The 15,108-nt window shown below is 46.2% G+C and overlaps 2 protein-coding genes across 2 annotated transcripts in view; both read right to left on the reverse strand.

Annotated features, from left to right (window-relative positions):
- Positions 1 to 15,108, reverse strand: part of PSMD4 (proteasome 26S subunit ubiquitin receptor, non-ATPase 4) — a 331,723-nt gene that overhangs the window by 223,486 nt on the left and 93,129 nt on the right. The gene's annotated exons all lie outside the window — the stretch shown is intronic.
- BNIPL (BCL2 interacting protein like) overlaps positions 4,229 to 15,108 on the reverse strand; it is a 276,141-nt gene continuing 265,261 nt past the window's right edge. Inside the window, exon 11 of the mRNA XM_063145737.1 lies at positions 4,229 to 4,242. The gene's annotated coding sequence lies outside the window, so the exon portion shown is untranslated. The remainder of the gene's footprint in view (positions 4,243 to 15,108) is intronic.

The following is a 15,108-nucleotide window of genomic DNA, read 5'->3' on the forward strand; positions in this document are numbered from 1 at the left end:
ACGTTGCAGAAATCTGCAATGAAATCAAACGAGGTCAGAATTCTATGAATCCAACCTGTGAATTTCCAAATTGCACACTTTCTGCGGATGTGTGGACTTTTTTTTTTTTTTTAACTTTCCGGAATTTTACACGAATTTGTGCAAATTTCATAATTTGTGCAACTTTCCTCCCTAGACTAAAATGGGGCTGATTCAGTGGACAGGAGAAATTTGCACAATTCGAACCAGGAAAGTCTCAAAATGGAGCGTGACCACATGTTTTGCAATTGATGGATATTTTCAGTGGCTACATGCTCACCATTGCGAGGGGGTTTTGAGGCTTCAACGGGAGCATGTTCGGCCAGCCAGAACAAAATTCTACTACATCCTGCCTCTAATACTAGTGTCACATTCTAACACAAAACACGTTGTCTCTGAATTTGTCCAGTCCCATTTTAAAGCCATCCAAATTGGCGGTCATCACTACGTCTTGTGATTGCAATTTCCATGGTATAAGTATGTGCTGTGTGAAGAAGTCCTTTTTAAAAAATCTGTCCTGAATCTGCCACCATTCAGTAGAGGTGAACAAGATGATCAGGGTGTCTGGAAACAAAGCCCTATGAAGAGAGACTGACACAACTGGGCATGTTTAGCCTGGAGAAGAGAAGATTGAGGGGAGACATGAGAGCACTCTTCAAACACTTAAAAGGTTGTCACACAGAGGAGGGCCAGGATCTCTTCTCGATCCTCCCAGAGTGCAGGACACGGAATAACGGGCTGAAGTTACAGAAAGCCAGATTCTCTTCTCGATCCTCCCAGAGTGCAGGACACGGAATAACGGGCTGAAGTTACAGAAAGCCAGATTCCGGCTGGACATCAAGAAAAACGCCCTGACTGTTAGAGCAGTACGACAGTGGAACCAGTTACCTAATGAGGTTGTGGGCTCTCCCACACTAGAGGCCTTCAAGAGGCAGCTGGACAACCATCTGTCAGGGATGCTTTAGGGTGGATTCCTGCATTGAGCAGGGGGTTGGACTCGATGGGCTCGTAGGCCCCTTCCAACTCTGCTATTCTATGATTTACAGAGAACAGCCCTCTATTTGCACAGCTGTCAGGGACAGGTCCTGTTTAAAGATAAAGAACTATCAGAAAGGAGATCTGTGCATCTCTAAACTTTGACCTGAATTGTATTGTCTGAATGCACGCAGGTGTACTCCACGTTTTTCCTCATTTGGATGTCTGGCAGGAAACAGCAGGTGCCACTGTTTGAATTTTCATTCTCCGACCACCAAAATATCTCACACTGGCCCTGGGCAATACAGCCGGAAATAAAATCATGCCACTCTTTTTTCTCGCCAGTGAGTTATTAATTTAACAAGGCTAAACGGCCATTCATCTCTAGCATTGGACTTATTTATATGCCAGCTCTGGCATCCAAAATGAAAGGATGGATATACGTATATTTTCTTCAATCGGTGTCGATTTCCTCTCTGAAAAGTGCTCTTGCCGTTTGTGGTCGGGGGCGATTAATTCCTGTGGGAAGGAGGCCAAGTTTTTTTAATTATCTACATCAAAGAGATCCCTTTGTATATAAATAAAACGGCCCTGTTATTCACTAGCCAAGCCAACTTCGTTAGCCATTGGTAGAGACTAGATCTTGCTCCCTTTCTTAAGCACCCCTTTTATTTATTTATTTTAATTTTAATATAATATACGTGAGTGTTTGTTTAGAAACTACAAAATGTTTGGAATCGAGATGAAGAGGGGAGGGGGAGGGGGAGGGCTTGTGATGTTTTTATCCCGCTGTGTGTCCAAAGCGAGAGGAAAATCAACTATTTATTTATTTATTTATTTATTACATTCTTATACCGCCCAATAGCCGGAGCTCTCTGGGCGGTTCACAAAAATTAAAAACATTCAAAGTCTAAAACAACAGTATAAAAACATAATATAAAATACAATATAAGAGCTCAACCAGATAAATACAGCAGCAATGCAAAATTACAAATTTAAAACACCGAGATAAAATGTATTTATAGACTGTTAAAATGCTGGGAGAATAAAAAGGTCTTCACCTGGCATCTAAAAGCATATAATGTAGGTGCTAAGCGAACCTCCTTAGGGAGCTCATTCCACAGCCGGGGTGCCACAGCAGAGAAGGCCCTGCTCCTGGTAGCCACCTGCCTCACTTCCTTTGGCAGGGGCTCATGGAGAAGGACCCCTGAGGATGACCTTAGGGTCCAGGCAGGTACATATGGGAGGAGGCGTTCCTTCAGATAGCCTGGCCCCAAGCTGTTTAGGGCTTTAAATGTTAATACCAGCCCTTTGAATCGGGCCCGGACCTGGACTGGCAGCCAATGAAGCTGGAAAAGGACTGACGTAATGTGGTCTCGTCAGCCAGTCCCTGTTAGTAACCGTGCTGCCCTGTTTTGTACCAGCTGAACCTTCCGGACCGTTTTCATAGAATCATAGAATAGCAGAGTTGGAAGGGGCCTACAAGGCCATTCAAAGGCAGCCCCACGTATAACGCATTGCAGTAATCCAAACGAGAGGTTATCAGAGCATGGATCACTGTAGCTAGGCTATCTCTGTCCAGATAAGGGTGAAGCTGGTATATCAGCCTAAGCTGATAAAAGGTGCTCTTTTATCAGTTGCGTTGACACCGGGAGCAAGAGCTAAAGGTTGAAAGACCTCTCTAGTGACTACTTCAAAAGAGGATCCTTTTATGGTGTGTGTGTGTGCGTGTGCCTGACAGCTCCACAAATCTGCCAGATGTGGATGGGGAGAATCCAGGGGTTGTCTATGGCGGCACAGAGCTTTCAGGTGGGGTGTTTGCATCTGCACGTCACCTGCTGGAAGCTGTTTATTGAGAACATACAATGCAAACGGGGTGGGACGGGACGAGCGCCCAACTGAGTCCAGGTGCCCCATTCTGCTCCCCCCTGCATAAATGGGGCAATTTCCAGACGCTCTGTTGTAGCATACAATTGTGCATCCCCCCCCCGCTGCATAAATGCAAGAGTAAAGCCACAAACAGAGCATTTGCGCATTTCCCCCGCTGCATAAATGAGGCCTTCATGGCCACCATTTATAGGGGTGTGCTCTATTATGGATCCCCGGATCCAAAGTGGAGTGGGCCGATCTGGACCTCCAAAGCCCGGTTCAGGAGCGGGTTGGGGAAGTCCGGATTGGCCCGAAGCGGTTCGGAATGGTCCGAAGCGGGGTCGGGGGAGGTGCGGATTGGCCCGAAGCAGTTCGGAATGGTCTGAACCGATTTGGACAGTTCCGAAACTTCGGAGCCAGGTAAGTAGGGAGGGAAGCTTACTTGGCTTCCCCATCTGCCACCATCAGGGGCCGTGCAGCGATGGAAGCAGAGCCAGTTAAGTGGGGAGGGGGGCTTATTCAGCCCCCATTTTGTCCCCTCTTCCCCACTTACCTGCCTCCGCCATCCACCATGCCCCCATGGCAAAATGGGGGCTGAATATCAATCCGGACCTCCAGATCTCGTTCTGGATCCAGTTCCGGAGCGGATCGGGGGAGGTTTGGATCGACCAGAACCAGTCCGGATCGGGATCCGAAGCGGTTTGGGGAGGGGGTACACAGCCCTAACCATTTATGCAGTGGGGGGGGATTCATAATTTCAGAAGGAGGTCAAGCAGCTGTCAAGTTCTTGTCGGGCCAAGCCGAACCTCAAAAGAAACTCATGCAGTACTTTTTCTGCAATATATTTGCATCCATTTGGGAAATTTTGTACACAAAATGTATGCCTTGGAAGAAAACATCCCCCCGTTTTTGGGTGTAATTTTTTAAGCCGCTCAGAAATCGATGCGGATTTGGGAACAACATTATCATTGTTGATATTTATTTATTACATTTATATACCGCCCCAAAGCCAAAGCTCTCTGGGCAGTTTACAAAAGTTAAAAACAAGGAACATTAAAAACAGATATACAACATTCAAAACCACCAAAAGTATAAAAAACAACGGTATCCATTTAAAACAAACTATTCTGGGGTCAGTTAAAAGCTCAGCATATGTTGTTAAATGCTTTTAAATGCCTGGGAGAAGAGAAAATGTTGGTTTTGTTGCATTTATTTATTTAAAACATTTATATCCCGCCCTATATCATTAAGATCTCAGGGCGGCGTACAGATAAAAGCATACAGTATAAAACAGTAAATGTACACAGCTAAAAACAAATTAAACCATGAACCAAGTTAATATATATATTTTAAAAGCAGTAAAACAATTCAGTTAAAACTGTTTTAGGCATTCCTATTCTGCCTTTTTTTCCTCTTGCAAGGAACCCAAAGTAGCTCACCTGATCCTCCTCCTCCTCCTTTTATCCTCACAACAACCCTGTGAAGTAGGCTAGGCTGAGAGTCCGTGACTGGCCCAAAGTCACCCAGTGGGTTTTTACAGCTGAGTGGGGATTACAACTCGGGTCTCTCAAGCTGCAGTCCGCCAGGACTATTACACCTCGCCGGCTCTCCAGTACTTTTAGCTGTCATGCTTTAACAGTGGAAATCAGATGAAAATGAACTTGACAGATTTAACCACGCAACATCTTTTCTCCTGTGGGGGCGAAAAACAGCTGGAGAGACGTTCTGTACTGACCCTTGGGGAACGGCGGGGGGGGGGGGAATCCCACTGGGACAAACTGCCTGTGCTCCACTTAAATTCAGAGTTGCCTGTCAAGTAAAAACAGAAGTCGCTGGAGAGCAATGTACATACCGTGACTCACGTCTATTTAACAATGGGGTAGACATTGGTTCAGTTCAAATTTTAATGCGAACTTATCTAATTTGGCTCTTTCATACAGAAACTCAGTTATCCTTCAAAATGCTCACTTGTCTGATTTTTGTGGTGGGGTTCTCCCACTTTTTTTAAAAAATGCCTGCGTTGGGAAAAAATAGTTTGCCAATTGATCCTCATAATAACGCTCCGAATATATTAGGCAAACAGCATTCAAAAGTGCATGCATTAGGAGAAAGAATTAGCAAATGCTGATGAGTTTCCAGGCCCAAAACAAATACACACACCCAAATTCAGGATAAATTGGATTTATAACTGGATAAATTCTTAAAAGTTCAAGATGAATTGACTGGAAACGATAAGTAGTTAAAAAAAAAAAGGAAAAGTGATTTGTTTCTCTGTGGATTCAATGATTAAGAAGAAAACTTTAAGATAAAAGAAAGAGGGGAATTTTGATTTTTGTAATTATAGAGTAAGAGGAAATATGGTTATGGCTTGTGATCTACAACAATTCTAAGATCCTTCTCATTTGGAATTGTTGTAGATCACAAGCTGAATATGAGCCAACAGTGCAATACGGCTGCAAGAAAGGCAAATGCTATTTTGGGCTGCATTAATAGAAGTAGAGCTTCCAAATGACGTGAGGTACTGGTTCCTCTGTATTCGGCTCTGGTTAGGCCTCATCTAGAGTATTGCGTCCAGTTCTGGGCTCCACAATTCAAGAAGGATGCAGACAAGCTGGAGCGTGTTCAGAGGAGGGCAACCAGGATGATCAGGGGTTTGGAAACAAAGCCCTATGAGGAGAGATGGAAAGAACTGGGCATGTTTAGCCTGGAGAAGAGAAGATTGAGGGAAGACATGATAGCACTCTTCAAATACTTAAAAGGTTGTCACACAGAGGAGGGCCAGGATCTCTTCTCGATCCTCCCAGAGTGCAGGACACGGAATAATGGGCTCAAGTTAAAGGAAGCCAGATTCCAGCTGGACCTCAGGAAAAACTTCCTGACTGTTAGAGCAGTACGACAATGGAACCAGTGACCTAGGGAGGTTGTGGGCTCTCCCACACTAGAGGCCTTCAAGAGGCAGCTGGACAACCCTCTGTCAGGGATGCTTTAGGGTGGATTCCTGCATTGAGCAGGGGGTTGGACTCGATGGCCTTATAGGCCCCTTCCAACTCTGCTATTCTATGATTCTATAACATGGATCTCCCGACTCCCAGTCTAACACCTTAGCCACTACACCACACTGGCTTTTAAATCTTTTTATATGTTTCCCCCGCCCTTTTGTACTGTGCATTTGTAAGTTTGTTGTGTTTTTGAAAAAAATAAAAATACAAACCACCAAAAAAAAGTAAAAAAGAAAAAGTAGCAGAGAGAAACTGAAATTGACAAATTTGTCCATCAACTCTAGTGGCCTTTTGGGGTACAGCAAAACCTTTTGGGCCCAGGTTTGTTTTGTATCCACTCCCAAAAGCCATCTCTGTCTCAAGTGACTTGCCGTTGCTGCTTTTGAGTGGGTTGTCTGTTAGGTTGTCTGGGCTGGGAGGTTGAGGTTGTGGTCCACACCTGGCGAAATGTGCCGGCAGCTTCAACAGATGTTACTGACAGCAGCTGCCTGTTTAGAATGTCAGATGTCTGGGATAGAGGCGAGAGAGGCGGAGGGGATCAGCCACGTTTCTGGCTTGGCGTGCCTAGACAGGAACATGGCGGAAGCTGGCTTTTCCTGTCAGAGTTGCTGTTTGCTCTCTCTCTCTCTCTCTCTCTCTCTCTCTCTCTCTCTCTCTCTCTCTCTCTCTCTCTGTCTGTCTTGGGTGGAATTAACAAAACTCGAGAAGATAATAACCCACAGCGATAAGGAAAAAGAATAAGTCAGCGCCTTGTTTTCCCCATCCTGATATTTAAAGTGGCGAGCGGGCATGTTCTCTGTCGCAACGCCGTTAGACGAGTTCATGCGCCCTGCCAAAATTCGGCCTGAGAAGCGAAACAAAACGAGTTCAGCTGAGGCAATTAATACAACTAACAACTGCTAAACCGCACACCACTGCTATAATTAAGGCACCCAACTCTAATGGGTGCACAAAAGACGTCGGTCTTGTGCATGGCATAAGGTCTGAGTGAACAATGCCAAAGGCTAATGAACAATCAACCCGGCAGAAGATCCAACCCAGAGAATATACAGAGGTAGCGTTAGAATAGAAGACACATAGAATCATAGAATAGTAGAGTTGGAAGGGGCCTACAAGGCCATCAAGTCCAACCCCCTGCTCAATGCAAGAATCCACCCTAAAGCATCCCTGACAGATGGTTGTCCAGCTGCCTCTTGAAGGCCTACAGTGTGAGAGAGCCCACAACCTCCCTAGGTAACTGGTTCCATTGTCGTACTGCTTTAACAATCAGGAAGTTTTTCCTGATGTCCAGCCTGAATCTGGCTTCCTGTTACTTCAGCCCCTTATTCTGTGTCCTGCACTGTGGGACGATTGAGAAGAGATCCTGGCCTTCCTCTGTGTGACAACCTTTTAAGTATTTGAAGAGTGCTATCATGTCTCCCCTCAGTCTTCTCTTCTCCAGGCTAAACATGCCCAGTTCTTTCAGCCTCTCCTCATAGGGCTTTGTTTCCAGACCCCTGATCATCCCAGTTGCCCTCCTCTGAACACGCTCCAGCTTGTCTGCGTCCTTCTTGAAATGTGGTGCCCAGAACTGGACGCAATACTCAAGGTGAGGCCTAACCAGGGGCGAACAGAGAGGAACCAGTACCTCACGCGATTTGGAAGCTCTACTTCTATTAATGCAGCCCAAAATAGCATTTGCCTTCCTTGCAGCTACATCGCACTGTTGGCTCATGTTCACAAATTCCCACATAGCTATGTGTCTGTTTTCAAAGAAAAATGATCATCAAATTGTCAATAATATGTGTATTGGACTTCAGTGGTTTAAGTATAGAAGCTGTGTACTGGAGTACATACATCTGAAACGGAATGCACTTTTGGTCCCTGGTTCTCCTAGGGATGTATGGGGATTTTGTTTTTATTTGCAACATCTGCGGCCGTGCCCCATTCGAAGCTCAACATCTAAGGCCCTCTTCTGGGTGCCTACTCTGAGGGAGGTTCAGAAGATAGCCACAAGGGGGAGGGCCTTCTCTGTGGTTGCCCCCCATTTATGGAATGATCTCTCTGATGAGGCCCGCCTGGCTCCAACATTACTATCTTTTCAGCAGCAGGTAAAGACTTTTCTCTTTCCCCAGGCATTTAGCAGTATGCAATGACTTTTAATTAATCCTGGATTTGTTTTTGTTTTGACTGGTTGTTTTTATATGGATACTGTCTCCCCAAATTCATGCAAATTTCTTAAATGTTCAATGATTTCCTGATTTTTTTTCAATAGCCTTTATTTATTTATTGCATTTCTATCCCGCCCCATAGCCAAAGCTCTCTGGGTGGTTGACGAAGATTAAAACATTAAAAACAATATGCAAAATTTAATAACACAGAAAAGACATCACATGGCATCATCGCATGGCATCATCACATGGGCAGGATGGGTGAAAACAGCCAATCAGAAAAGTGATGGAGGTCTGATAGCACTACGCAATTCTGAACTTCAGCTCCCAAGGTTCACTTTGATATTGGTCATGCGCAAAAACACGGAATTTGGTATGAAAAGAGAACTCTCATCTGAGCTCGTATGGACAAATCCATTACCTTCTGGGAAAATAACGAATTCGCTCAGGGTTAGTTCGCAAGTTACAACATTTGCTACCAAGTTAGCTTTAAGGTTCTTGTTATAGTATACAAAGCCTTCTTTAGACTCAAAGCTTGAGAGAATGCCTTCTTTACCAACCTGCCTGGGCACTGAGGTCATCTGAGGGCAGGTGGTTCCACATGGACTTATGGTCCGATTGAAGCCCACCAGGAGAAGAGCCTTTAGCGTGGTGGCCCCTTTCCTACAGAATTTTCTGCCTTTGGGGATCAGGCAGGTGACAGTGATGTGTTGCGTCCAATGCCTCCTGAAACAGTTCTGTTGCAGGAAGCATTCCTTAAATGACCAGCCACGTTCTTATTAATTTAATAATTTTAAGATGGCGTTTCAATTGCTTGCTTTTGTACTATTGTATCTTTTATGCTCACTGCTCTAGGATCTGTATAGATATGGAGCTGTATACAAAGGTCGATAATAATAATTATGATATAAAATCTCTAGACACCGTTAGTATGTAAAGTAAGTTTTCAAATGGCCGTTCTCTAAATTTTAAAAGCAACGTCGTCCTAAAATGGATCAATGGATGCTTAAAAGTCCAAAAGGTTATCTTTTTCTCTTTCATTTTCTAGTTATGGTGGGGTTTATTTATCAACATAACCGGGGGGTGGGGGGGGGGAGAGAACATCCTTGCAGGCGGAGACCTGTTATGGCAATTTGCAGATTAATGTCAATGTCGAATCTGGGGTAGCAATTGGAAGTCCTGAATTACAGGCTGTAGATGGAGAAAAGGAACAGCTCAGTGTGACAATTCCCCCCACGCCCCGTCTCCATATTCGGTGTTCGGCTATAGCTGAAGGCGAACCCTCTGGGTCTTATAGAGGATGCCTGTCTATCTGGTTTATTCTCTCTCTCTCTCTCTCTCTCTCTCTCTCATTCCCCAAGTTGCGTTGCTCAAGGGACTGTACCCATTTATACCAGCATTTCCTGAATTTCTTACAGCAGAGGTGAAGTCCTTACGGAAATTAAATTTTGAGTCTCCCCTCCTTCCCTCCATTTTTACCCTCACAACGACAAACCTGTGAGGTAGGTTGGGCCGAGAGTCAGTGACTGGCCTAAAGTCACCCAGTGGGGAATAAAACCCAGATCTCCTGACTCCTAGTCCAACGCTCTAGCACTGGCTCTTATCCAGTACTAAACAGCCCCATGGAATGAAGCAATCTTTATTGCCTGTTTAAAGGCAAATCTCATTTGCCTGGGAAGGGTGTTCCATTCTCGGGGTGTTCCTACCGAAAAAGCAGTACACCTGTGGCTGGCTGATGCTTGCAGGAATAACTCACAGGGCAGGATTTTCAGGTTGTGGTTATGACCTTCTGAGAGGCATTTGGGTCCCCTCTGTTGGAAACAGGGCACTGGGTTTGAAGGGTCTCAGGGTTGATTGAACCCTTATCTTCCATTTGCGGAGAGACGTTCTCCCTGCTCATCCATTTACACCCATTTTCCTAAGATACAGCCATAGCTGCTTGGCCCAAACTGTATGACATGCTCTTCCTTTCCTCTTCATGCCCTGGAGGTAGAGGCACATAGGTGTATTGCCAGATCCTACAGTGCCCCATCGCCATCCCCAGCTGCGAAGTAATTTATCAAGTTTGCAGATGACACAAAATTTGGTGGGATGGCTAATACCCTGGAAGACAGAAGCAAACTTCAAAGTGATCTTGATAGGCTGGAGTGCTCGGCTGAAAACAACAGAATGAAATTTAATAGGGATAAATGCCAAGTTCTACATGTAGGAAATAGAAATCAAATGCACAGTTACAAGATGGGGGATACTTGGCTCAGCAATACTACAAGTGAGAAGCATCTTGGAATTGTTGTAGATCGCAAGCTGAATATGAGCCAACAGTGCGATATGGCTGCAAGAAAGGCAAATGCTATTTTGGGCTGCATTAATAGAACTATAGCTTCCAAATCACATGAGGTACTGGTTCCTCTCTATTCGGCTCTGGTTAGGCCTCATCTAGAGTATTGCGTCCAGTTCTGGGCTCTACAATTCAAGAAGGACGCAGACAAGCTGGAGCGTGTTCAGAGGAGGGCAACCAGGATGATGATCAGGGGTCTGGAAACAAAGCCCTATGAAGAGAGACTGAAAGAACTGGGCATGTTTAGCCTGGAGAAGAGAAGATTGAGGGGAGACAGGATAGCACTCTTCAAATACTTAAAAGGTTGTCACACAGAGGAGGGCCAGGATCTCTTCTCCATCGTCCCAGAGTGCAGGACACGGAATCATGGGCTCAAGTGACAGGAAGCCAGATTCCGACTGGACATCAGGAAGAACCTCCTGACTGTTATAGCAGTACAACAATGGAACCAGTGACCTAGGGAGGTGGTGGGCTCTCCCACACTAGAGGCCTTCAAGAGGCAGCTGGACAGCCATCTGTCAGGGATGCTTTAAGGTGGATTTCTGCATTGAGCAGGGGGCTGGACTCCATGGCCTTATAGGCCCCTTCCAACTCTACTATTCTATGATTCCTTCTGGTGATGGGATGGCGTGATACTCTAATAACATCCACATATTGAACCTCTACAACGTTTCCCTAACCCCTTGCCAAAGATTTAAGGGAAAGAACTTTCCCAGAGCCTTTCTTTTGGGTTTTCAGCTAAAGCAGAGGCGAAATGTTCCACCAGCAGCCTGCAATGCAGGATTTTCCCAAAATACTCCCTACCATGTTTATTTTACAGGTGGCTGTTGCCAGATTTCCCCTCCACACACACACACAATCCCCCGGAACAATGAGGTGGGCAATTTCTAGTCGTTTTGCGTTTGAATGCGAACTTACCCAATTTTACACATGCGATCCACCCCGCGAGCCGAAACTTGGTTCTCCTTCAAAATCTGCCCGTCTCTGAACTTTGCAATGGTGTCCGTGAATCGAAAAACAGCAGAGAAAAGTGCAAACGCCGGGAGAAATCACGTTGAGAAATGCATTAGGCGACGTAAATTGCTTTTAAAAATGTATCTTTTGGTCAGGTTGAGAGGTTTGAATCTTTTGCAGTCCTCCCAGAAATCTTTGGCTATTGAGCAGTATAGGAATATGAATAAATTATTATTATTATTATTATTATTATTATTATTATTATTGGGAAATCCATGTATTAGGAGACATTTGCACAATGGCGCTTCTGAATTCACATGCAAGCTTTTAAATGTGTGTGTGTGTATATATGTATGTTCAGGACCAACTAAGACTGGAGAATTGATCAAAGTTTTAGAGGAACTGAAATGTAGAGAAAGCAAAAGTGACAGATTCGTTTATCCTTATATCCTTGTCCCCACCCCTCCCATGTCCTGATGGTTGACTTCAAGCTGCCTTCCCCAAGCTGGGGCTGATGACACTTGCAATCCACAAATAGTTGAAGGTTGTCACACAGAGGAGGGCCAAGATATCTTATCGATCATCCCAGCGTGCACGACATGGAATAACAGGCTCAAGTTACAGGAAGTCAGATTCCGGCTGGACAGCAGGAAAAACTTCCTGACTGTTAGAGCAGTACGACAATGGAATCAGTTACCTAGGGAGGTTGTGGGCTCTCCCACACTAGAGGCATTCAAGAGGCAGCTGGACAACCATCTGTCAGGGATGCTTTAGGTTGGATTCCTGCATTGAGCAGGGGGTTGGACTTGATGGCCTTAAAGGCCCCTTCCAACTCTACTATTCTGTGATTCTATAATTCTACGATCCGGAGGGTGCCGGTTTGGGGAAAGAGAAATACTCTGTGCATGCTCTAATGCATGCCCCAAGAACAACTGAGTGTGAGACATTTGCAGTGAGCCAACACTTGGTATGTGATCCCCAAAAGAAAAGATCTCTCTCTCACTTCCTTTCCCCCTTTGGCAAGCTCAGGTTGTCTGACTCGATTAATCCTTTTTTCAAAACGAGGGAGGGAGGGAGGACGTTCCCAATCAAAACGAGCCGGAGGAGCCGGTTGGGTGCCACTCGCGGGCCGCTCCGGTTGCTAACCGCTGCCAACTTGCCGTCCTCGTTTGGGTGGTAATTTGCTAATGAAAGTGGGTTGCCCCCCGCTGGGTTATAATGAACAGCGGTTGGAAGCACTGTTTTCTGTCTGCTGACAGCATTTTGCCCGGCGGCAAAGGAGCGGAGCGTTCAGCTGATACGAAGAGCCCGACTGGGGTCCCATCATCACGTTTGTGCCCCCAGCGCCCCTGGCCTCCTTGGGACCCTGCGGCGGTTTGCTAGTCGGGGTGGGGGAAAGGCAAGCCACAACTAAATGGAGTCCCCGGGGTGGTAGACGGATCCCGTGGCGATGGAAAGTTTGTGGTTTGGAGCCGGGGGGGGGGGTCTGAATAGGGCTGTATTCTGCTCTGATTCGGATCACAAATCTGGAGCGAAGCGTCCCGATCCGCCTCTGCCAAAGGCGGATCCGAATCAGGTCGGGGGAGCTGCGGATCGAGGCGAAGTGGTTCACCTCCATCTGAAGCTCCGAACGCAGGTACGTAGGGCAGGGGGGCTTACCTAGCTCCGCTGCTGCAGTCCAGTGGCGGAGCCAGGTAAATGGGTGGGGGGGCTTATTCAGCCCCCATTTTGTCCCCCCTTCCCTTGTTCCCCCCTTGCCACTGCCCACCGCGGAGGCAAGTAAGTAGGGAAGGGGAGGCAAAATGTCGATCCGCTCCTCCAGAACTCACTCCACGGAGCAGAGCGGGGGAGGGTCGGATCGAGCCATGAAAGTTCCGGATCGGGCCACGAAGCGGTTTGGAGGGGGTCCATGCACAGCCCTAGTTCTGAAGATCTGTTGGTACTTCTGCAAACCATGTTCTCCTCAGCTGCTGTTAACTTGTTTGTGGGTTTCTGTGATTGGGTGGTGCCATTTTGGACTGCAAAATGATCGTCTCTCACCACTTCAACTTCAGAAATAGAGGGGATGGTATGGAACCTTCACATTCAGAGGCAGTCTATCATGTCTGGTGTATCAGATGCTAGTGGGGGGGGGCATGAACACAGACAGAAGAATTTTGTCTTCCTGTCTGAATTGTGGCCTTCCCAAGTGCATCTGTTAGACCTCTGTGGGAAACAGGATACGCTCAACGCCTGCACAAAAGATGCTGCAACTCTTCCAGACACTCTCTTGTTCCAAAGAGCAGGGACTCATTCAGAGATGCAGCCGGGCTTGGGTGAATAATTCCTATCCAGCACAGATATACAAAAGAACTACCTACATCCAGCATAGCGGAGACTGACCGGAAGAAAGAAAGAAACACCAGAGCAACGAGTCATGCAGAGTTGCAGCGGGGCAAACTCTTTAGTAGAGCAGTTAATTCAACAGCATCCCTCTAGCAGGAGGGATCGAATGATCTCATCGCAGCCACTACAGAGATCCCACGGTGGATTTTAAGCAGAGGTTGGACGGCAACCCATCAGAGACGCCGTAGTGGCGGATTTCCTGCACTGACAGGGGTTGGACTGGATGACCTCTGAGTCCCCTCCCAGCTCTCTTAATTCTATGTATTTCATTTCATTTCTGTACTGCCCAATAGCCAAAGCTCTCTGGGCAGTTCACAAAAATTTCAAGCCGTAAAAGCAAGAATATATATATAATACAATTCTTAATATACAAAAATTAAAACAATTTAAACAGCTAAAAACCATTTCTGTAAGATACCAGACCTGATTAAAACAGCTGACATCAGTGCCCCATCATTCATCTGCTGATTCTATGCTTCTAATAGGCAAACTTTTTATTCTGCTGCATGCTAACCACACAACTGCTTTATGTTCCGAGATATAACTTGCTACCACAGGTAATTAATTGTTTTGAAGGATTAGACAATCGCACAGAAAGTACATCTGCCAACGGCGACGACACAAGAGGATAGCGAAATGGAGCTTCCGGGCTCAGAAGCAGTCTACCTTCATATCCCGGATGTTAGGGACCAAGAAAATGGGGGAGGTCTGTCGCTTGTTGTTTTCTGTGGAGCCTCTAGCTGTCCACTGCTGGAAACAGGAGATTGGGCCTGATACAGTGAGCACAGGCGTGCGCAGCACATTTCATTAGGCTGTGCATTCAGGGAATTTTATTTATTCATTTTTAAGGCAAACATTGATTGACTACTCGACCATAAAGGACATTATTTTTATCCATTTTTTTTTATTAAACACTGTAGATGCTGACGCCCGAGTCTATGTTCGGTTTGTCTGACTGCAAGAGGGCCATTGCAGGTAAGGGGGGGGGGAGAATGAGGAGATGGGCTTTGTGGTGACCATGGTCAGAGGAGGGTCATACGAGGTGATATTAGCCTTTGGGGGTCCTCCTCCTGGCCTCTTTGAAACATGGCTCCCGGCAGAGCGATTCCTTTTCACTCCTGCTGTCAGGAGCAATGGCACATTGTCAGGGGTGGTGCTAGTGGGGCAGCCGGGGGGCAGCCAGAGGACTGTTCCCACTGCACCTGGATCCTCCACCGGATCTCTAGTCAATGGTCCCTTCAATTCGGCGTTTATTGCTTGAGACATTAGGGTGTGCCTGGGCACACCCCTTGCGCACGCCTATGACAGCGATGCGGTTTTGAAGACGTTAGCTAGAAGTACGGGAAACAAGCCAGACCCCAAAGCACTTCTACCAACCTGTCTTCCGGAAGAAACGGGCAAATCAGCGAGACTTGAGGTC

This window comes from Elgaria multicarinata, chromosome 21, assembly GCF_023053635.1.
Source record: "Elgaria multicarinata webbii isolate HBS135686 ecotype San Diego chromosome 21, rElgMul1.1.pri, whole genome shotgun sequence".
In the NCBI taxonomy this organism is placed as follows: domain Eukaryota; kingdom Metazoa; phylum Chordata; class Lepidosauria; order Squamata; family Anguidae; genus Elgaria; species Elgaria multicarinata.